Source organism: Moschus berezovskii, chromosome 18, assembly GCF_049115385.1.
Source record: "Moschus berezovskii isolate FMDL1 chromosome 18, NW_MosBer_1.0, whole genome shotgun sequence".
Classification (NCBI taxonomy): domain Eukaryota; kingdom Metazoa; phylum Chordata; class Mammalia; order Artiodactyla; family Moschidae; genus Moschus; species Moschus berezovskii.
In genome coordinates this window covers 70,519,924-70,542,623 of record NC_142477.1, presented here as the reverse complement: position 1 = coordinate 70,542,623, position 22,700 = coordinate 70,519,924, and the positions used below count along the sequence as shown (strand labels likewise).

The 22,700-nt window shown below is 47.4% G+C and overlaps 1 long non-coding RNA gene across 1 annotated transcript; it reads right to left on the bottom strand.

The window, feature by feature from the left end:
* Positions 1 to 12,588: 12,588 nt before the first annotated feature.
* Positions 12,589 to 14,270, bottom strand: LOC129553174 (uncharacterized). Its single transcript, XR_008685414.2, has 3 exons — positions 14,116 to 14,270; positions 13,519 to 13,679; positions 12,589 to 13,107 (listed from the first exon to the last, which is right to left on the bottom strand). It is a non-coding gene; the product is annotated as an uncharacterized LOC129553174 (long non-coding RNA).
* Between the last annotated feature and the right edge of the window lie 8,430 nt (positions 14,271 to 22,700).

The window sequence follows — 22,700 nt, the reverse complement described above, 5'->3', positions numbered from 1 at the left end:
CCGCTCAGACCTGAGGCACTCAGCGCTTGTGTGCCCACCCCAATCTCACATCAGCGGGAGAAACGTCTGAGTCAAGGCTCAGACCCTCCACTGAATGACGGCACCCACCCCACGCCCATCAACTTCCCCTTATCTTCCTCAGCTTGGGTGACTGCACTTTGAGCAGAGCCCACCTTGCAGACACCAAAGGGTGGGGAGCCTAAGCCCAGCTGGGTGGAGCAGTCCCCTCCCCAGGACGGGCATTGCCAATGACAGACACGTCACACTCCAACTCCCAGAAGAGAAAAACAGCACAGTTTGCAACTGATGTCCTAGTAGAACCATAGGCGGAAACATCAACCTCAAAGGAGAAATAGCATCCTTCTATAGGGTTGGCCAGGCTTCCCAGGTGGCACTCATGGTAAAGAATGTGCCTGCTGATGCAGGAGATATGGGTTCGATCCCTGGGTTAGGAAGATCTCCTGGAGGAGGGCATGGCAACCCACTCCAGTATTCTTACCTGGAAAATCTCAAGGACAGAGGAGCCTGGTGGGCTACGGTTCATACAGTCGCAAAGAGTCAGATATGACTAAAGCAACTGAGCATGCACACGTGCAGAGGGTTGGCCAAAGTGTTCATTTGGGTTTTTCCGTATACCAGCGTATGGAACGGAGAAGGCAATGGCAAGCCACTCCAGTACTCTTGCCTGGAAAATCCCATGGATGGAGGAGCCTGGTGGGCTGCAGTCCATGGGGTCGCTAAGGGTAGGACACGACTGAGCGACTTCACTTTCACACATTGGAGAAGGAAATGGCAACCCACTCCAGTGTTCTTGCCTGGAGAATCCCAGGGACGGGGGAGCCTGGTGGGCTTCCATCTATGGGGTCACAGAGTCGGACACAACTGAAGTGACTTAGCAGCAGCAGCAGCAGCGTATGGAAAACCCAAACAACTTTTTGACCAACCCAGTATTTCTTCTCTGGATAAAAAGACAGTCACCCTCACTGTACCTTTGTGACTGTGACCTGCCCTTCATGTAGCAGGGACGTGAGGGAAGGTCCACAGCATGCACCCTCTTGCTGCTGCACAGATTTCTGGCTTCAGGTTCAAACTCTGTAACATCCACCTCCACCTTCCTGTTTTTTGGCAGAAATCCTTGGGCCTCTCTTTTCTGGCATAACCAGTTTCACACTTCCCTCTACACCCCAACCCCTGCCCTTGGAGGCAGTCTCTCCAGACTTCCTGATTCCAGTGATACCAGGAATGGACTAAGGGACCCGCCCTTGGTAGCCTTAGGGTCTCCCTCAGCTGGGCTGGGTCCCTTCATTTCTCGAAGCTTCTCCATCATGGAGGGCTGACTGGTTGGGGCTGCATCTGGGGGTGGAAAGCCAGGCTTTCTCTGGGTTGTTACTTCATTGTTTGAGGTGAGGAACTGCTTCATGGTTCTGCAACTCAGGCTGCACACTGGAGTAGCCTAGGGAGCTTTTCAAAGCTACCTTTGCCTGAGTCCCAGCCGGCCCTTTTCAATCAAAGTATCTGGAGCTCCAGCTGGGAAAGGTGGTTTTAAATGCTCTCCAGGTGACTCAAAAGCACAGACAGTGTTGAGAACCAGTGATTTACTCTCTCCTCATCCATACCCTCTGTTCTAAATCTGTTAGGACACAGGGGTTGATCTTACTCATCCAGGCTCCAGCTTCAGATGATAAAATAAGTAATAAATTTACCAACGTGAAGCCAAGAGACAGAGAAAGGTGGGAATGGAGGAAGAGTTATGCTCCCCAAGCTTCATGCTCCCAAGGCCAGACCTACTTAACCGAGAGCATCTGCTCCTGTAGGTGTTTTCTTTTATCCTGGAAATACCCACCGTTTGCAGAATACCCTCCAATCTCATGCATTCAGTTCCTCCTGCACACCCATTGAAAATCAATCTTAAAAAGAAAAAAGCCAGACTTCCCTGGTGGTACTGCGGGTAAGAATCTACCTGCCAATGCAGAAGATGCAGGTTTGATCCCTGGGCTAGGAATATCCCCTAGAGGAGGAAATAGCACCCCACTCCAGTATTCTTGCCTGGGAAATCCCATGGACAGAGCAGCCTAGTGGGCTACAATCTATGGAGCCACAATGAGTCAGACTTGACTTAACGACTAAAAAACAATAACAACAACCAGGAAGATTCCACGTGCCTCAGGGCAAGTAAGTCCATGTGCCATAACTACTAAGCCTGTGCTCTGGAGCCTGCAACCTCAGCTACTGAGCCCACGTGCCTAGAGCCAATGCTCCACAATACAGGAAGCCACTGCAAGGAGAAGCTTGCGAACCTCCCCAGAGAGTAGCCCTCTCTCGCCACAGACTGGAGAAAAGCCCACACACAGCAATGAAGACCCAGTGCAACCAAAAATAAAATAAGTCATTTATAAAAACAAAAAGCCACCCCACTTGGACTAGCTTCTTACCCCATGACACATCCAGGGTGACAGAGCTTCATCAAGAGAGTGGGCAGGGAAGGTGATATCAGGGTCACCTGTTCCTTTGCTCAGAAGCTGCTTCTGTTGAATAGATTCTCCCAGGAGATGTCCAGTCCAGACACACAGAGGGGTGGGCCACAGTCCCTGGAGGTGGTTTTCGCCTTAACCTCTGCTGTGACGTCTCCAGGAGTGTCTCCAACCTAGCTACCAGAGGGGAGTAACACATCCTTACTTTAAACAGTATCAGAGGCACAGTGAGAAGCCAATTCTATTTAGATAATGGAAGGAATCCAATTGGTTGAAACTCAGATCAAAGCTCATTAAACTTGCTCCGACTCTCAGACAACCACAGAGAACATCAGAGAAATGTTACGTTTTTTCTTTTACTCTTTTCTCCCCAACCCCAAGTCTCTTTGCTGAGAGAACTGTTCAGAAGAATTAAGATCTTATTGAATTTCAGATGGAGAAATTAGATTCTGGCTGGGTTTTAAAAGGGCCCCCAAATCTCTTGAATGAATCCAATTGATTTGGCCACATGTGTCTGGGCTGAGTTTCATGAAATCACAGCAAACAGCATATTGAGTTCTGTAATCTCATTCTGCAGAGCATCCGATTCTGATAAAGCTCAGCACTGTCATTCGCTAGCAATGCTGGTGCCAGGTCACAGCAATTATGGGCAAATGTCAATTTCCAAGTCTGCCAGTGTGGGTTAAATTGTGCACGGTCAAAATAACAGCAAGGCGCCTGCTCTGTCCCTCAGGGTGGGAACCCGCATGCAGGGGCATGTGCAGCCGCAGAGAAGGGGTTGCTTCCTGATGGGCTCTGAATGCAGGAGTGCCCCTCAGTTCAAGATGCTGGAAGAGCAGCAATCCCTTTAAACCGGGGCTTGATACAGCCGCTTCTGGCAGGTGTTGTCACTCAAAACTATCAGAAAGGATCAGTTTCAGAATTTAAGAATGGACGATGGGTTATTTTACAAGGGCTGTCGTAATCAAAAGATGCATTCTTCTTGGAAGAAAAACTATGACAAACCTAGAGAGCATATTAAAAAGCAGAGACATTATTTTTTATTGCACAATAGTCAAAGCTATGGTTTTTCCAGTGGTCATGTATGGATGTGAGAGTTGGACCATGAAGAAGGCTGAGTGCCAAAGAATTGATGCATTTGAACTGTGGTGTTGGAGAAGACTCATGAGACTCCCTTGAACTGCAAGGAGATCAAACCAGTCCATTCTAAAGGAGATCAGTCCTGAATAATCATTGGAAGGACTGATGCTGAAGCTGAAACTCCAATACTTTGGCCACCTGATGCGAAGAACTGACTCACTAGAAAAGACCCTGATGTTGGGAAAGATTGAAGGCAGTAGAGAAGGGGATGACAGAGGATGAGATGGTTAGATGGCATCACTGACTCAATGGACATGAGTTTGAGCAAGATCTGGGAAATGGTGATGGACAGGGAAACCTGGCATGCTGCAGTCCATGGGGTCGCAAAGAATCAGACACTGAGCTACTAAACAACAATCCATAATTGAGTACCGCGGATTGCACAGCTTAAACAACAGAAACACTGTCTTGCAGTTCTGGAGGCCAGAAATCCAGGATCTTGGTACCGACAGGCTTTTTTCCTCCTGATGGCTGTGAGGGGGTCTGCTCCAGGTCATTTTCTGTGGCCTGTAGATGGCCATCTCTTCCCTGTGTCTCTTCACATGGCCTTTCCTCTATAAGTATCTGTCCTTGTGTCCAGATTTCCCCTTTTTATAAGGACACCAGTCATATTGACTGGGTCCAAAGGAGGGCCCACCTTCATAACCTCGTTTTAATTTGATGACCTCTGTAAGTACTATTTCCAAATAGAGTCACATCCTGAAGCGCTGGAACTAAGGCTACAACCCATCCTTTTGATGTTGATGGGCGGGCGACACAATTCAACCCATCACAGACAACAACTCAGCTGGAGTCTAATAAGAAAAGCTAATATTCACTGAGCGTTTCTGCTCTGAATGTGGCATTGCTCTCAGAGTGCTTTACATCGATTCGTGGTCAATACAGGGCTGTGAGAATTCAGTTCAGCACCACTTAGAATCCGGATTTAGCACTGAAGGAAGAGAGTCATGACAAAGTTAAGTAGCGAGTCCAAGGTCACACAGCTGGTAAGAACAGAGCCAGAGTCAAAAACAGGTAGCCTGGCTCCAGACTGGATTCTGGTGACTGCTGTTATTTATTTTATGCATTTACTTATGGCTGTGCTGGGTCTCCATTGCTCTGCTTGGGCTTTCTCTAGTTGTGATGAGCAGGGGCTACTCTTCCTCGCAGTGCAACAGCTTCTCATTGCAGCGGCTTCTCTTGTTGCCGAGCACAGGCACTAGGGTGCACGGGCTTCGGTAGTTGCAGCACGCGGGCTCCATGGCTGTGACTCGCCGGCTGTAGAGCTCAGGCTCAGTAGTTGTGGCGCATGGGCCTAGTTGCTCTCCGGCACGTGGAATCTTCCTCGACTGGGGACTGAGCCTGTTCCCCCTGCGCTGGCAGGCGGATCCTTATCCACTGCACCACCAGGGAAGTCCTGGCAGCTGCCCTTCTATGCCAGGAGTGCATGCCTCACCGACTTCCTGCTGGATGGAACAGAATCAGGGGCCCGGCTGCTGTCCTCTGAGATCCTGCCCCATGTGGGCACTGAGGTCACGCTTCTTGCAGGCGCCCCCTTGGTGCCTGTTCCCTGGTGTCCTGGGATTCCTGTGGCAGTGGGTGCTGGGCTGTAGACTCCCTGGCAGCTCTGCTGGAGCTTCCTGGCACCACAGGGCAGCTGGAATGCTTGCACCCACCTCCCCACAAGCCCCCTCCCCTGCCTCAGGGTCAGGCAGTCTGACTGCGGTGTTCCCAGCAGTCGCCAGCTCCCTCCTCATTTTCTTGCATTTCTCCTCATAAATCCTGGCACATGTAGTCGTCTCTAGAGGTCCTGGGCGAGCACAATATTCTAATTCAAACGCTTCAGAAAGTGTAGAGGTCCAATTCTGATTCAAATTCAGTTAGCCTGTCTGTATTTTTAAAACGGTAACATTGCAAAAGAAACCACACACTCTGTGTTTTGCATTGGGTATAGTTATTAATGCTGTCAGATGCATTTTTGCTTAAGATTCAGGAAATTGATATCATTTATGCCAGTTTTAATGCAATTCCATTTGTCCTTCCTCAAACGCAGCGGAGCACAGAGCCCAGCGCAGAGGAGAGCCTCAGCACAGGCGGACAGACAGACTGCCTACCTTCAGAAGGCCCTTCTGACCCCTGGTGTTCTCCACAATGAACTCGGCTGCTGGAGGCAGGCAGATTCTCCACAGTGGGAAGTGGGAAGAGAAAGCGGACCAGATTGTTTATGGTGAGGTCCTGGCTTTGAGTGTTACCTGCACACCTGCCCCTTCGTGAAAACGGAGCACTAACCCACGCATCTGCTTGTGCTGCCCTTGGAGCTGATAGAGGTTCTCACGGATTCCGAAGCAGAGCAGTTATATCTTAGAGGCAGGAACACTGGGCCCTGGGAACCTTTTGGCCTGGGTTGTTATATCATTAAACAAAGAATCACATCCCTTTCCTCTTTTCCTATACCTATCAAACCACTCACCTTGCTAATTCCCTCACGCTAGGTCAGGACCTTGGGTTAGCTAGTTAGCTGTCTAGTGGGCATCGAATTTCTCGAGGCCTTAGACTGCCCCATTTACAGTTAAACTGAACTGAATTCCAGGTGAGGGGGTTGGAATGAGTGAGCTTTTCTGGGCTAATAGGCCCTGAAGGATGCATCTTGGCATGAATACTGAACAGCCCAGATAAATCTGCAGGGTGTTCATAGGATACAGCATGTCTTCCAATAGTGCATAATTTCTGCTATTTTCTACCCCAGAAAAACCACACAATGACCCCCTTGCTCTCTGGGGTATTCCCACCACAGGTAGGGGGATATTTGATCGAGAGAAGAGGTAGTATCCGTTTCTTTACAAGCTTTGTGGTAGATCTCACCTTGCTGTTGGTTGCGTTAATCCAAGTATTTATCATAAATACTGTTGTTTTGCTTTAAATTTCAGAAGGGATAGCTTGACCAGAGGTAGATCTGAATCTCCATATTAATATATTGCTATCATGGTGTCCCGCTAAATTTTTTCCCTCTGTTTAAAAAGTTATACTAGCAGTGTTTTTTTCTATTCATGAGACCATCTTAGAAATTTTAAAAGCAGGGTATGAAGCTGACAGAAACTGGCTCCCTGACCAGCATTAACACATGTGGGGCAGCTTTGATGTGAGTGATGGGATAGTGTTTGCCGATCGGGCCTGCTAATAATCCAGAGAGATGATGTCATTCTTGGCAGGGCCCAGAAAGAGCAACAAGAGGCAAACAGCTCCCCTCAGCTGAAAAAGCCCCTTTAGGTTCCTTGACTTCGTAGTTGCTGAGCAGATGAGATTGCAGAGTTCTGTGTGCCCAGCTGAGCCATTTTACCTCCTGGGGATGGGAGTTTTTGTCAAGAAAGCTTGGGTCACTAGCTGGTTTACACAAATCCCTGAGAAAGGTTTACTGTGCCTTGACACTCCTCCCTGGCATGGAGATTTCTCATAGAGCGAGGAAAGAATTACTGCTGGGGAAATAGTCCTCTGTACTAGAATTGCCTCACTCCATGGGAGTAGATTGGACCTGCCCTCATGACCCAATGGTAAAGAACCTGCCTGACAATGCAAGAAATTCAGGTTTGATCCCTGGGTCGGGAAGATCCCTTGGAGAAGAAAATGGCAACCCACTCCAGTATTTTTGTCTGGAAAATCCCACCAACAGAGGAGCCTAGCGGGCTACATTCCATGGGGGTCTCAAAGAGCCGGACACAACTGAGCATGCACACACACACGCACGCATGGGGGGAGACTGAAGCTCTTTGAACTCAGTGAGTCTCTCCTGATTTTGGATGGCCTAGGAAGAGATAGAAGCAGCACCTGGGGAGGAGAAGAGGAAACTTCATGGTACTTTCCAGAACTATAAAACACACCCTATGTTCTTTAATAGAATACATCTTTTCTTCCCCTTTAATTTCTTGGATAAGTTGAAACCAAGGACCCAGGGAATCTTCATGTTTCCAATAAAGATACTAACTAGTGTTCTCCCCCCAACACAGTCTGGTCCTGGCGACACATGCCACCAGGGTCAGTGGACAACCGCCCAGTTTCTCTGGCACCTCCTCTGTGCCTGTAGCCCCGCCTCTTTGACCTTCTAGGGAGCAGATGCTTGCCCTGCTAGAAGAACCCCATACAGCCCTATGAGTGCTTGCTGGGAAAGCCCCAAAGAAAATTTGGTTCCTTGATGAAAGGCATTCACCACAGAAGGATGACACAATCTGCAAGGAACTTGGTGAAAGCTGGACTACTTGACCATGATATTACAAGTTGTTGGATTTTCTTCAAAGGGGTAGTAGACTCTACATTGCCTCCAAAGACGTGCCTTATTTACCAAATTGTCTAGGAATGCAGGCCACTTGTACAATGACAGAACACATTCTTTACAGAAATGTTGGATAATAAGGGACTTTTATGTAGCTGGTGATATTCTTAGTGGTTATTCTGCAGAAATGTTATAAATACTGACATTTCTTGATTGATGGAGTAGATGCTGTTTAGCAGGCTTGGAAATAGAGCAAATGCTGGTAAAATACATGACATTTTCCAGTTCACCATTACGATATTCGGAGCTCGGTTGCCATAGAAAAAATCCACTGGGATGCTGAGTGGAAAATCAGTGGGGAGAAGACTGATGGCTAGTTCCAATTCCATACAGCAGCACTCACCCAGCCCCCGGATACTCAGGGAGAGACCACCATGTGCCCCGCAGTGTTCCACGAGCAGTGAGCAGAGGACACAGTTCTCCGCTCTCCCATCACGAGGGAGACACAGCAATGACAGAAAGTAAATAAACCACAGACTGTGTCGAACGGTGACAAACGCTATGGGGAAAACTAAAGCAGGGGAGGGGGAGAGGGAGCATTGAGGAAGGTGGGAAAGGGCGGGGGAGGCTTCTCTGGAGATGAATGCAGACATGGACCTGAAGAAGGGTGGGTGTATCTATGTAGATACTGGGGATGGATAATCTGGGAAGAGACGGCAGCAAGGGCAGAGGCCCTGAGACAGACGTCTGGGCAGGCAGAGAAGCAGTGTACAGGCTGGCGGGGCTGGGCCGTGGTGAGCAGTGAGGAGAGCAGTGGGGAGAGCAGTGGGGAGAGGTCAGAGGCAGCCAGATACCAGATTGTCCAGGCCTCTGAGGCTCAGGGACCATCTGCCTCAGAGTCAGAGTCACTCGGTCGTCCGACTCGCAACCCCATGGACTATACAGTCCATGGGATTCTCTCCAGGCCAGAATACTAGAGTGGGTAGCCTTTCCCTTCTCCAGGGGATCTTCCCAACCCAGGGATTGAACCCAGGTCTCCTGCATTGCTGGTGGATTCTTTACCAGCTGAGCCACAAGGGAAGCCCAAGAATACTGGAGTAGGTAGCCTATCCCTTCTCCAGGGGATCTTCCCGACCCAGGAATCGAACTGGGGTCTCCTGCATTGCAGGCAGATTCTTTACCAACTGAGCTATGAGGGAAGCCTACTTCCTCTTCCTAATTCTGCTTCCTGTGGCACAAACACCCATAATCCACCCTCCTACAGGCCCGGCTCCTCTTGTAAGCCATTGCCGAAAGCCCTTCCTGACATCCAGGGCCCTCCTAGGTCTTCTGGCGCCACCACATTGAACTGCGTCTTTCCTGTGTCTGTCTTCTCCTCCCATCCAGATTCTTGCTCAGTTACAGTAAAGCCATGGGTAGCCTCTTCCTTTATTTCCTGCTGGAGTTGGTTCAGTCTTAGCAAGTGTCTACCTTGGCAAGTACAAGGAAGACACTTGTGACATAGAAACTCTGAATCTACATTCAGAGCTTCACGTTTGTTATTAGTTCTTTTGCCTGACACAGAGAACGCTGTTTTAGGAATTGCTTCATCTTATCTACTGACCAGTGTTCTTATTTTAAATATAGTGGTCTAACACTAGAAATATTTCACCCCCAAATTCCAATATTACAGAGTTTCAAAGCTTGTTACATTTGCCCTATTTTACAGTTATAATTGGAAACCAGTGCAAGTTTTTCCAAATAATTCTCAATTTTCTCTATTGTTAAAATATAAGATGGATTTTTACTCTGCAAGTAGCTTTCCAACCAAAAAGATATTAATAATATTCTCAAGTTCTCAGGTACTGACTTTCAGTTTAGTGCTTGAGTGGGCAACTTTCTGATGTGGGGGCCATCCTCTGTACAGAGTCCTCTTGACTAGCTTCCTAAAGGCGGGCATCTCGCCTTGTTCATCTGGGGTTCCCCTTTGTCCAGAGACTCAGGAAGCACCCAACAAATATCACCATATAGGTTCCTATTATCATCCCCATTTTTGTATTAATAGATGAGAAATAGGTGAGAAACTGGTAATTGGAGGCTGTCATTTGCTGAAGGTCGCACAGGTAATTTGTGGCAGATTCGAGGCAATGCTTGACAAAGTTGGTTTGAATCAGTGCTCACAGCTTTGTTTGTTAGTGATCAGCATTCTGGAATGTAGAATGGGAGATAAGACACTGTATCTACATGACGTGGCTCTTTATTTTGCACTTTGTCAATTTGTCACCTAACTCTGAGGGGGCACACAGGGAAGCTTTCTGGGTCTTTGTGTGATGGAGGCAGGAAGATAAGGGGATCCTGAGCAGACAGGAAGAGGAAGGGTCCTGGACCGGAGCCGGTGCAGACAGAGCACAGTAACGGCCTTGAGAGAAAGCACCTGGGAGGAGGGGCAGGGAGGCTTTGTTATTTTTTCTGTGGTCAAGAAAGTGGCCCATTACTTCTTTCCCAAGTCCTGTAATTTACAAGTGTTTGGATGAATCCCACTAGAAGATGGGATAAAATCTGGATACAAATCGGGCATTTTGGTAGAGTGATTTACGGTTACTGAGCACTAGGAGAGTAAGAAGCTATTCAGTCAGGAGCCAGGAGGAGAGGTGAGTGGGGAGGAACGGTTCAGAAGCGCTTGTTCCTGGAGCATTTTTGGCCCGAAAGGGAAGCTCTGTGAGCTGGTCTTTGATTAATGAGGGGTAGGTGAGTGATCTTGTTGGCACCACAGGGTGGTGGGTTCAGCCTGCCATATCTGGCTTCCACCCTCACAGACCAGTGTCTCCCTTCCGGCTGTCTCTTCCTGGGTATTCACAAGGGGAGCTGAGTTCTATCCCTAAATCAGATATCCTTTTTATGCCTGTGAATTCTCTACTTCTCTTGCTGTCTGCTTTGTAAAAGGTGGTTTCTTAACAACTGATGGCTCAGATCGTTCAGCTGAACACTGGGACTCTATGACGTTCTTCCCTGCTTGCGTGAGCACTAAGTGGCTTCAGTCGTGTCTGACTCTTTGCGACTCCGTGGACTGTAGCCCACCAGGCTCCTCTGTCCATGGGCTTCTCCAGGCGAGAATGCTGGAGTGGGTGGCCATGCCCTCCTCCAGGGGGTCTTCCTGCCCAGGGATCAAACCCGCATCTTCACTGGCAGGCGGGCTCTGTACCCACTGGTGCCATCTTCCCAGGGGTCACCAACACTTGTTTGCTGAAGATGGACTTGGATAGAAAGGAGTAATAAAAGACAGGCGATTTTGGAAAAGCTGGGCTGGAAGGCTGAGGAGCGGGTCTCTCCATAGCTTTAGCATCTGTGTCATAGCAGCTGTTGGATCAGGTGACATGGGGGCATCTCTTCCTTCAGATCTAGATCTACTGGGGAAAGAAATATGGGAAAGGGATTCAAGCCATCCTGGGAAATGAAGTTCTCTTCCATTGTCTCGCCAACCCACAAATGCTTGCTCAGCCTAGAGTTTCCCAATCTGTCACCCCAATTTTAAGGATGAATGATCCAAGTACTCAGAGAGCTGGAATTATCCTGCCCAATACTGCCCACTATTTGACTCAGAAACCACAGTCAAACAAAAGCAATCCAGCATGATGGAAAGACAAACATACCAGTAGAAAAAAACAATGCCCCCCTCCTTAAATAGCCTTTTTGAAATCTCTTCGGCTTAAAAATAGTGACTAATTTAATTCCATTAAAAAAAAATTGGCTCTGGGTCAGATTATGTGTTGTCTGCCTGCTGAAGATGAATTGCATAACAGATCCAGCCAAATATTGTAGCCTAAATATTGGCCCTATTAGAACTGTTGAGCTGAATTTTTCAGAACACAATTCATAACATTTCCCCCACCTCCCTGCTTCTATCACTGTATATAACATGCTTTTTTTTTTTCTCTCTCTCTCTATTAAACTTCAGTCAGGAGCCCCCGAAGTGACCTAATCCTCTTTGACGTCTGCAGTTTTCTGATTTATGGGAATAGTGAAAGATTACAGTACTCTCTCTGAATATCCTCCCTGTGAAAAAGCCACAAAGACCACAGACACGGACACTTTGCTGCAGCTGGGCCTCCATTGCCTTTACCAAGAGCCAGTCGGGGTGCAGGCAGCCCGCTGGGCACACGTTGAACACCGTGGACTTTTTTTTTCCCTTTTGCCAGGACACTTTTCTGGATTAAAAGGGAGCTTTCCTGGGTTCTGTGTAAAGGTTCACTGTAAACATTTGCTTGGTCTGTGTATGGTAAACATTTATAAACTCAGAGCTGGAGCACAGGAACTCAGCAAAGTTCAGGGAACAATTCAGCAGGACACTGCTGGCAGCCACTGGTTACCACGGAGGGGGTGTGACAAATGCTAGGACTTCAGAAGCTCAGCTGGAGCTGTCTGGGCTCCAAGCAGTTCCTACAAGAGACACTAGAGCCAGACTTGGTCTGATCTCTCGGTCTGACCACGGCTGGAGTTGTGGCAAATAAAGGTCCAGGCAGAGAGCTAATGAGGGTGTGCAGGCATGGGGTCTGTTCCTTTGGATGAAATGTTTGCTTCTGCTCAGCAGCTTCTGCCTTCCGGAGAGAGCTGGGGGAAGAGAATTTCCTCCTCAGCTCTCCTTTGTTGTCTCTGTATGTCCCTGCTGAGCCTGGAAAGGGAGGGAAGTAGGCAGCGTGGGGCAGTGGTTCAGAGCACACGCTGCGAGTCTGGCAAGACAGGCCCTTTATTCCACGTCCACCGTGACCTTAAGGAGCTTCCGTGGTCACGGGCAATGAACACTGCTGGCCTCCCTGGGCTAGAGCTTAGTCCAAGTTGAACCAGAGAACTTAATTGTTTTTCTCCCTACACTAACAGAACTTTGGCTTTTCCAGGCAGTCCAGGACAAGTAACAAAGTGGAATGGAGAAGGTTCTCAGGAGAGAGAAGCTTCAGGACAGGGAGGCTGAGCTGGAAAACAGCGTGGTTCACTTGAGGCCTCTTGTGTTTTGGACCTTTTTTTTTCCTGCAATGTAATTCCCTTCTTCACCGTCAGAACTTTGTAGCAGTGTCTGCCTTTCAGGATACCTTAGTGAGCGGTGTCTTGAGGGATGAAGGAAGAGCAGCTGGGGCTAGAGTTGGCAGAAGTGGTACCAAGTGAGGACAGGAGCTACAGGAGCCAAGAACGATGCCTCGGAGCCAGGAGACAGCAGAGAACCAGGTCAGTGTGAACCGTCTCAGGACCACATGGAACACCACCCTGCTTCTAGAAAGGATGCTGGAGAAAAGAAAGAAAAGGGTAATGAGTGGATCTGGACTGCCATAGTATGGTAGAAGGGGAAAGATCAAGCCACTGCATTTGAACATTAAGGACCTCAGAAAATGAGAAGATCTGCAAGTTATCAGGAAGGCAGACACTTGGGTTGCAGCATTAGCACGTGACCTGGTGATTAGGTGTTCTTAGAGCTTCCCCCTGGGATGCTTAGCAAAAGGTTATGGAAGTCCCTTGCATCTTTTTCATGTCTGCCCAGGTAAGGGCAAAGGTCTCTGAGATCCATGTAGTCTCACTAAGGTCCACAAGGGCAGAGACACAAAGTTCATTGTGAGCTCTCCCCAGCCACCTCCTCCCAGCCCCCACACCCCGCCCCAACTACTCAACCACTGTCATCTCTTCCTCAAGCCACTATACCTGGTTCTAGAAGAACCCATGTAGTGGGACCAACCCAGAGTCGATGCCGGCAGCATGTGGCGTATCCCAGCAGGCCCCCGTTCCCACATCCTGGTCCAGCTCCCGGGGTTGCCCCATGGCCTTTTGAAGCTTCTGCCACTTTTACTCTGTGTATGCACTTCCTGAAACAAGCATGAAGCGGATCAAGGGAGGAGTCTGTGAGGCCAAAACAATAAGCTCCCTCAGAACTCATCTCTGTAACCCCCTGTGTTGTTCTGCCCTTCTCACTGCAGGAGAGAAGAAAACTCCAGTGACTGGGACCTCCGGTTCTACTCACAGTCCTGCCTGGGAGATCAGAAGGGCTTGAGACCACCAGGCAATGGACCTTCTGCAGCTTGTGCTCTGGTTCTCAGTAGCAGAGGTCAGCAGAGGTGGGAAAGGGAAGTGGTCCCCAGGAACTGCTGGCTTCTCTCCGTGTTCCTCTGGCTTAGATCTGCTCCTGAGCATATGGTAATTGCCCAGAGAGAAGGAGTGTGTTCAATCACCCAGAGGGAAAATCAAAGTCAGCTGGAACAACCGACCTTGCATGCGTCTAAATGATTAGCATATAGGACCCACCTTGAAGGAGCTCCAGGCTACTTGCTCGGGTTAAAATGGACAACGAGCCTCTAAGTGGGCTTAAGGTGTAGACAAGCACTGGCAAAGGTCTTCACCTCTTCTTCTTCCGCCTCTATATTGTTTAACACGTGGACAACTAGTGTCATTCCCTGGAGAAACAAAGGCAGCTTATCCACAGAGCTTAGCTTGCCAGCTTGACACGTAAATGGACAGTTTTGTAAACTCATGTGAAAATTGGCTTGTTCTTTCCTGACTTTTCTATAGGGATCATGTTACAACAGGACGGTTCAAATTAGAGTCACCCCTTTAAAAGAACTCCAGAGAAGAGCCGCCCATTTTCACCTTTGCTGCTGCTGCTGCGTCACTTCAGTCGTGTCCGACTCTGTGTGACCCCATAGACGGAAGCCCACCAGGGTCCCCCGTCCCTGGGATTCTCCAGGCGAGAACACTGGAGTGGGTTGCCATTTCCTTCTCCAATGTGTGAAAGTGAAAAGTGAAAGTGAAGTCGCTCAGTCGTGTCCGACCCTCAGCGACCCCACGGACTGCAGCCTACTAGGCTCCTCCATCCATGGGATTTTCTAGGCAAGAGTACTGGAGTGGCTTGCCATTGCCTTCTCCGGACCTATTGTACATAAAGTGCTATAAAACACATAAGTGTAAGGGTTTCTGTGTACACATAACTTCTCATTTATCATTAGTAATGAACTGTTTTCTAATCAGCACACCATTTATTTCCTTTTTTTGTTACAGAGAAAACAGAAATATTAAAATGGAGGTCAATCAGCAGAAACAAAACCAAACCAAGCCAAACAAGCAAGCAAACCAAAATATTTCACACTTTGGAACTCAACCAAAAGCACACAACAACTAAGAAAAAATTATTTATTAAAACTATCAAGCTGTGCGTGAGAACACCACGAGCCTACGGCTGTTCACACCCCATTCCCCTTCCCTCAGTTCTATGAGTGACCAGACAACCAGTAGCTTCACTACTGATGCTAAAGGGGGAACATTTTATTTATAGCATTGTCAGTTGATGAGATGATCCTAGCAGCAAGCAAACAGGGAGGACCATCATTTCTATTAACCTGAGGTTTTAGGCTTGGTGCAGACAAACAAATGACTGGTGGGTTAGCCAGGAATTTATCAAGAAGTTTCAGGAGTAATTACTTTATGGAAACTTAAAAGGGACGGGTCTCCTCGGGACCCTCCAGAACAACCTGTGATGAGAGCTCAGTGCCAGCATGGCCCCGTTGCCTCATACTCTGGGCTCCAATCACCCTGCTGATGGACTGAAATGTGCATACCACTCAAAATGGGCTGTCAGCTGGGATATAACCATCTTTTTTGTTGCAGGCAATACATTCGATTGCCAAGTTTGTAGTTGTAACCAAAATTTAAAAAAAAAAAAAAAGTGAAATTATCTTAACTTCCCTCACACTCAACAGTTTATCAGCAATCTCTGTAGTCCGTGCCTTCAAGAAAGCCCCAGTCATCGTCATCATCAGGCTGACTTCTGCAAGAAGCCTCCCTCTTCCCTACTTGCTTCCTCCCACCCCACAATCAATAGATCCTCCAACAGGAGCCAGAGTAAACTGTGAAAATGTAAGTCAGCCCACATCCCTTTTCTGTTCAAAACCCACCAATAGCTTTCCATCTCACTCAATAAAATCGAAAGTCCTTAGTCGGGCCCATGAGGCCTAGCAAACTCTGACCTTCTCTCTTACTGGTCTGGCCTCATTGGCTTCCTGACAAGTCTGTACCCCAGGGCCTTTGTACTTGCTGTGCTCTCTTACTAGCAGGGCTCCCTTTTTTTTTTTTAATAGTCTCTGCCAAAATGGTGTTTTGGTCACGGGGGACTTTGACGCATCCAATCACCCCCTATCCGTCCCACCGTTTCCTTCATTCATCGCCACTTGACATATTGCATGAGCTTGTTCACTTGTTTATTGTCAGCCTTTCTGTGTGAGCAGAGAGCTTTCTTTTGCTCACTACATTGTCCCCAGCACCTAAAACAATTTCTGGCACAGGGCTGGAGCTCACTAAATATTGACTGGATGTAGGAATGAATTCCTGGGTCTTCTTGCTCTTATCATCAGCTGGCAACAGTGCCCAGAAAGGCTCTAAGTAATGAAGGGAATGCTAATAAGAAATTATCAAGATGGTCAGAGGTTTTTTAGAGAATAAGTAAACCTAAAAGAAACATAACTAAAAACTGAAGGAAAAAAAAATAAGCAGAAAGTGATCCTGAATCTTGTGCACCCATTCGCTGAGCCAGAGCCAGGCCACATTTGTTCACTTCAGCTGCTGAAATCTGGTTCTTGTCACAAGCCAACCTAGACATCTATTTTGATACACATATTAAATGTCTCTTGGCATGCAGAAGACTCATATCACTTACCAGATTTATTGAAATTATGGAAAGCAGTGTGAAATGCCTCCTGCCATATGGGAAAAGAGGTGAGAAATGCTGACATTTGGCTCTTAGCCAGCTTCACAAAAGTTTAGAGTTTCAGACTTTTTTTTTTTTTTTTTACTGCTGGGCGTGGTAGCTCTCTCTTATCAAACTTCTTTTCCCCGAGTAACCATAAAGACATGTCTGTGTATCTGGAGGTATTTTAATACTCAAAGCACCATATTCTGATGTGTATAAAACTTGACATTTTGGCCCAGCTGTTATGAGAAGAATTGAAAAGGCTCTCTTTGCCCTATTAATTGCCTGTCTTCCATATTTCACTTTATTTAGCTCCAGTGAGCTTAGGGATCGGCTTGGGGGTCTGACGCATTCAGTATACAATCCTGGAGCCCACCAAGAGCCCAGCCTGGGCCCCCCACAGGGAGGCCGTGGGAGTGCTTGCTGCCCCAACCAGCTGCTGTCCCGAGACCTCAGGAAAGTCTCCTCCTCTCCAAGCCTCACCACCCACTCTACTACCCTTCTCTCTCACCTGAACTCATGCCGGAGCCTTCTCCCTGGCTTCCCCATTTCCCCAGCTGCCAGTGCAGAGCTAATAGTACCTTCTGCGAGGGGCCGTAGAGTTTAGACGAGATGGTCCGTTAAGATGCTTTAACATTGTGCTAACACAGAAGTTCTCTATAAAGTTTTACTGGGGATTATCATTAGCTTTTATTATGATTATAGCTCATGCTCCAGTGGGCCTCTTTTATTGGGAGTTGACAGATCTTTTCCCCCTAGATGTAGTTCTTCAGGAGATTCAGTTTTTGATTTCAGTGAGTCACTGTGGCTAGAGGTGTAGTCATTCCGAACTGCATATTACGTGCACGTGCATACTTATACCTAATGCCAGCCTGGCAGGGATGTTGGGAAACACACATCCCTGTGCTGACCAATGGGGCTACACCTCAAACATTTGAACTTTCAAATTGCTAACAAATACTGTCAAAAGGTGAGACAGAAATAAATGACTGCTTCTCAAACCCATATCTCACCTACAGCCCCCAAATGAAGCCTAGATTTCCCGCAGTAGAAATCTGCTAAGTGTGTGTGTGTGTGTGTGTGTGTGTGTGTGTGTGTGTGTGTGTGTTGTGACTAATGCTACTGAGGACAACTTAGTAAGCATCTTTCAAGAGGAGCTTTCTTTCATCTGTGCTAACCTGGTATTAGCTGGTAAAGAATCTGTCTGTATAACCAACTCGATGGATATGAGTTTGAGCAAGCTCCCGGAGTTGGTGATGGACAGGGAAGCCTGGTGTGCTGCAGTCCACGGGGTCACCAAGAGTCGGACGCGACTGAGTGACCCAGCTGAATGGAGCAACAGACATAGAGGATAGACTTGCAGACATGGGGAGAGGGGAGAAGCGGCTGAGATTCATGGAGAGAGTAACACGGGAACTTACACTACCATATGTAAAATAGCTAGAGAACGGGGATTTGCTGTGTGTCTCAGGAAACTCAAACAGGGGCTCTGTATCAACCTAAAGGGGTGGGATGGGGCTGCTGCTGCTGCTAAGTCGCTTCAGTCGTTCCGACTCTGTGTGACCCCATAGACGGCAGCCCACCAGGCTCCCCCGTCCCTGGGATTCTCCAGGCAAGAACACTGGAGTGGGTTGCTGTTTCCTTCTCCAATGCATGAAAGTGAAAAGGGAAAGTGAAGTCGCTCAGTCGTGTCTGACTCTTCACGACCCCATGGACTGCAGCCCACCAGGCTCCTCTATCCATGGGATTTTCCAGGCAAGAGTACTGGAGTGGGGTGCCATTGCCTTCTCCGGTGGGATGGGGAGGGAGGTTCAAGAGGGAGGGGATATATGTAAACTTATGGCTGATTCATGTTGAGCTTTGACAGAAAACAACAAAATTCTGTAAAGCGATTACCCTTCAATTAAAAAATAAATTATTTTTTTAAAAAAAGAATCTGCCTGCAATGTGGGAGACCTGGGTTCGATCCCTGGGTTGGGAAGATCCCCTGGAGAAGAGAACAGCTACCCACTCCAGTAATCTGGCTTGGAGAATTCCATGGACTCTATTGTCAATGGGGTCACAAAGACTTGGACACAACTGAATGATTTTCACTTTGGCTTTTCAACCTGGTATTAGGGGGCTTCCCAGGTGGCTTAGGGGCTTCCCTGATAGCTCAGTTGGTAAATAATCCGCCTGCAATGAGGGAGACCCTGGTTCGACTCCTGGCTCGAGAAGATCCCCTGGAGAAGGGAAAGGCTACCCACTCCAGTATCCTGGCCGGGAGAATTCCATGGACAGTCCATGGGGTCGCAAAGAGTCTGACATGACTGAGCGACTTTCACTCACTCACTCAGGTAGTTCAGTGACAAAGAATCCATCCATCTGCCAATGCAGTAGACATGTGTTTGATCCCTGGGTCAGGGAGATTGCCTGGAGGGGGAAATGGCAACCTGCTCCAATATTCTTGCCCAGAACATCCCATGGACAAAGGAGGCTGGTAGGCCTACAGTCCCTACAGGGGTCGCAAAGAGTCAGACATGACTGAAGTGATGGCACATGCACACACAACCTGGCATTAGACCATCATCCCAAACTCAATATTTCCATGATGACAAAGTTTTAGGTCGTTTCTTCAGAGATGGCCATCTTAACACACCATTCTGACCCCTTACAGATGAAAAAGCTCACAGAACTAAAACTGCGTGCACCCTAGTTCTAATCCTCACAGGAAAGAAACGTGTCTTTATCTGTCCTCTCCTGTGGGTGCTCTCTGTGCAAGGCACACGCAGGTTGCTCCAGCCCGGGATCACATGAACACAGCTTGTGCTCCTGGCTGCCTCAGCCAGGCTTTCCAGGGGGAATTACGCACATGGTGTCCATCCCTTTGCTTGTCTATCCTCAAGAGGGATTTTGCTTTTGTTTACTCTCTGGCAGATACCTCCAGCCTTCTTCTGTTTGTTCTGGTAACCACATTCAGAAGGAGAATGCCCTCGTTGGCACAGAATAATAAGAGTCTGTAATTTTTCCAAAAAACTTTTGTTCATCTTCAGTGATGTTGTAGGTAATTAGAACCATGTACTCATCACAAACATAAATTGACTATGGTTTGCAAAAGGTAATTGTTTATGAAGAACAGGGCAGTGTGTCTCTTTTATACAGATAGTATCAGAGGGTGATAACGTTTTCCATTTATACGTGTCGTTGGGTTATCCTAAGACTTCAGGTCCAAAATATTCATCTCAACCATTATTTTGAAAAAGAGACTTTAAAGATTTCATATTTCTTGCCATTCTAAATCTAGTGACTGAACATATTTCAACCTCTTCTTGATGACTCAGCATCATCACCGTCAATGTGGATAATTTTACTGCCCGACAGAGAAGCAATGACATCACAGTCTGGTGAGTTATAAGCTGTACTGGGAAAATTCCTAGGTAAATGTCTTGGGGTCTTAGATTTATTGAGCTCTAACAGTTTTTCTAACGATTCCCTAGATGCTAGACCTTTACTTGTCCCTGTCTTGCTGTACTTGTCTCTAGAAACCTTCCCCCCCCACCTCACCACATGCTTATTCAAGGCCTATTTTTGAATGTTTACTATATGCCCACAGTGGTCAAGACTCAGTCCCCATGGAGCAGTCTGCTAGCAGGAGAGACAAACAATAAACAAGGTCACAAACAATTCTGATTTGCTTTGGTCTGGGAATGTGAATAATCACACTTAGGGGAGTCATGGATAAATTAAGGATAAACAGGATTTCAAAATGTTGCATGCTCAGAGTCTATCTCTGTTTGCTTCTGAGTAAGTCTCAAGCACTGCAACTGTTGGCTTCATGGCCCTGTGGGAAGGTGGAGCTTCTGTATTCCCGCAAAATACAGAGGATAACGCTGAGAATGACTGAAGGTCACTGGGACTAGGTTTCTGACAGTCTGCTGAAGGGCCCTCTGCCTGCAACTCACAAACCAAGGACAACGAGGCAGCTGAGAGTCTAGGATTCCAAGCTCATGTCTCTGGGTCTGCCCTGCATTCATCCTCAGATTATCTCTGGGTCTGCTCCACCTTCATCTTCAGACTTGCTGTCTAGCTGCCAAGTCCCCCGATGTGGACGTCTCATAGCACCTGAAGTTTAACTTCCCATTCCCCTCCCTTGCCTCCGCTCCACACTCTTCCTCTAGTATCCCCGTCTTAACAAGGAGTGCTATAACCGGGATTGTTTTGCTCGGTGGACAGCAAACTAAAATGTTGAGACAGAGCTTTGGTAGCAACTGAGAAGACGGCAGAACAAGACTCATACCCGCCTCTGCAAAGTCAAGGACTAAGGGTATTTATAGAATCGTAAAGAAGTAGAGTGGTCTCAGGCATGGGGAGGATGGGGAAAGGACTAGGAAAAGCTACAATAGTCATCATTCTGCTCAGGTGTAACTAAGCTCCAGGGATCAGCACATTCTAAAATGGGGGCGATTAGCACAATCGGAGGGTGGAGTTTCAGCCCTCTGTTGTCAGAAGGTCACAGAAAGACATTCACGCATGCCCAGTTGGAGGGTCGTGGTCCTATCCAGTCTTAACCAGTTCAGCTTCAGCTAGACACAGCTGACTCCAATTCCTGTAAAACAACTTGGGCAAACCTCTTCTTGTTGAGGCCACATGCGCTTAAGGGCAGGTTGGTCTTAAAATGACCTTGATTAGTGAAGGCAGGTGAAATGGAGTTGACTAATTGTTACCCGCTGTTTCATAATCTTCCAAAAATCAAGGAATTCTTCTCAAGTTCTGTTTTATCATACTCGACTCGCTGAAGTCCCACCCCACATCCAATTCATCAACTAAGCCTGAGGATTTTTATCTCAAAAGCATATCCCAAATCTGAATCAGATTGTGATTATTCCCTGCCTGAAATCTATCAGTGCCGTGTTTTGCTCTCAGAAAAAAAATCCATCTCCCAACAGTGTCTTCAAGGCAGGACAGACTCCTTCTTGAATAATAGATCAGTCTCCTATTTCTGATTTTTACTTCTCTTACCATCTGCCTCTCTCGTGCTTGCTCCAACCAAACTGGCCTTCTTCCTGTTCTCCCCAATTCAGGTCTTGGGCCAATAAACATTATTTCCTGTGCTTGACTGCTTTGCTCCTGACCAGCCAAACAGCAGGCTCCTTCTTTTATCACTGAGATCGTGACTCTAATGTTGTATCTTGCCCTTACAGAGCCCTCCTATGCCAGTTATTCTCATCTTTCAGTGCTCACACAAATCTCTGGGATGCAGATTCTGGTTCAGTAGATCTGGGCTTGGACCTTAAATTCTACATCTCCAAGAAGCTCCCAGGAGATGCTGATGCTGCTGGTGGACCACACTGTGCTGTGGACCACGCTGAATCCTAGCAGGCCACTGGTAAAACATTTGTTGTTATGTTTTTGTTCCTCCCAGCCCCCAGGGGCATGAAAGAGCCAAGTCTCCAGCTTTAGGTGACAGCAAGCCAGCTAGTATTGAAAGATATTTCTCATTCAAGCACGAAGGTTTGATGAGGCCTTTTCCCTTTATTAAAATGCCGACAGAATGATAAACTAGTCTATTTGGAATGACCGATGACAAAATCAGTTACTGTGCTTGACTGGAGTTCTCCTTGTTTGTGTTTAAACTTCTCCTGATTTAGAGTTTACATCATTCCTTGAAGTAAAACTTTTCAAATACAGCACTGGACGGAGTTGAGAGGAACGAGGGCTTCCCAGCCAACTCTTTATTTACTGTAGCTACCTTCTCAATAAACACAGCCTTGGAACTTGGGGGTTATGCCAGTGAGAGTTTAGACACTAAATCTGACATTGTTATTCAGCTTTCTGTTTTGTAAATTTACATGAAAAACTAAACACAGATGACAGCTGGTGATACAGCTTTCTTTATGAATGAAACAGAGACCATACCTTCCTTTTATGCGATGTCTGTGCAGTGTTGTCACAATCAACCAGTTGACTGATGAATGCTTGATACATGTCTACTATAAGCATGATATTTTGTGCAAGGATTTTAAGACATGACCTCTGCCTTTTGAGGTTATTACAGTTTAGGGGAAAGACACAGGTATCCGTAGAAAGTTGATAAACCAAAGCAATATATTCAGTTCAGTTCAGTCTCTCGGTCATGTCCGACTCTTTGCGACCCCATGAATCACAGCACGCC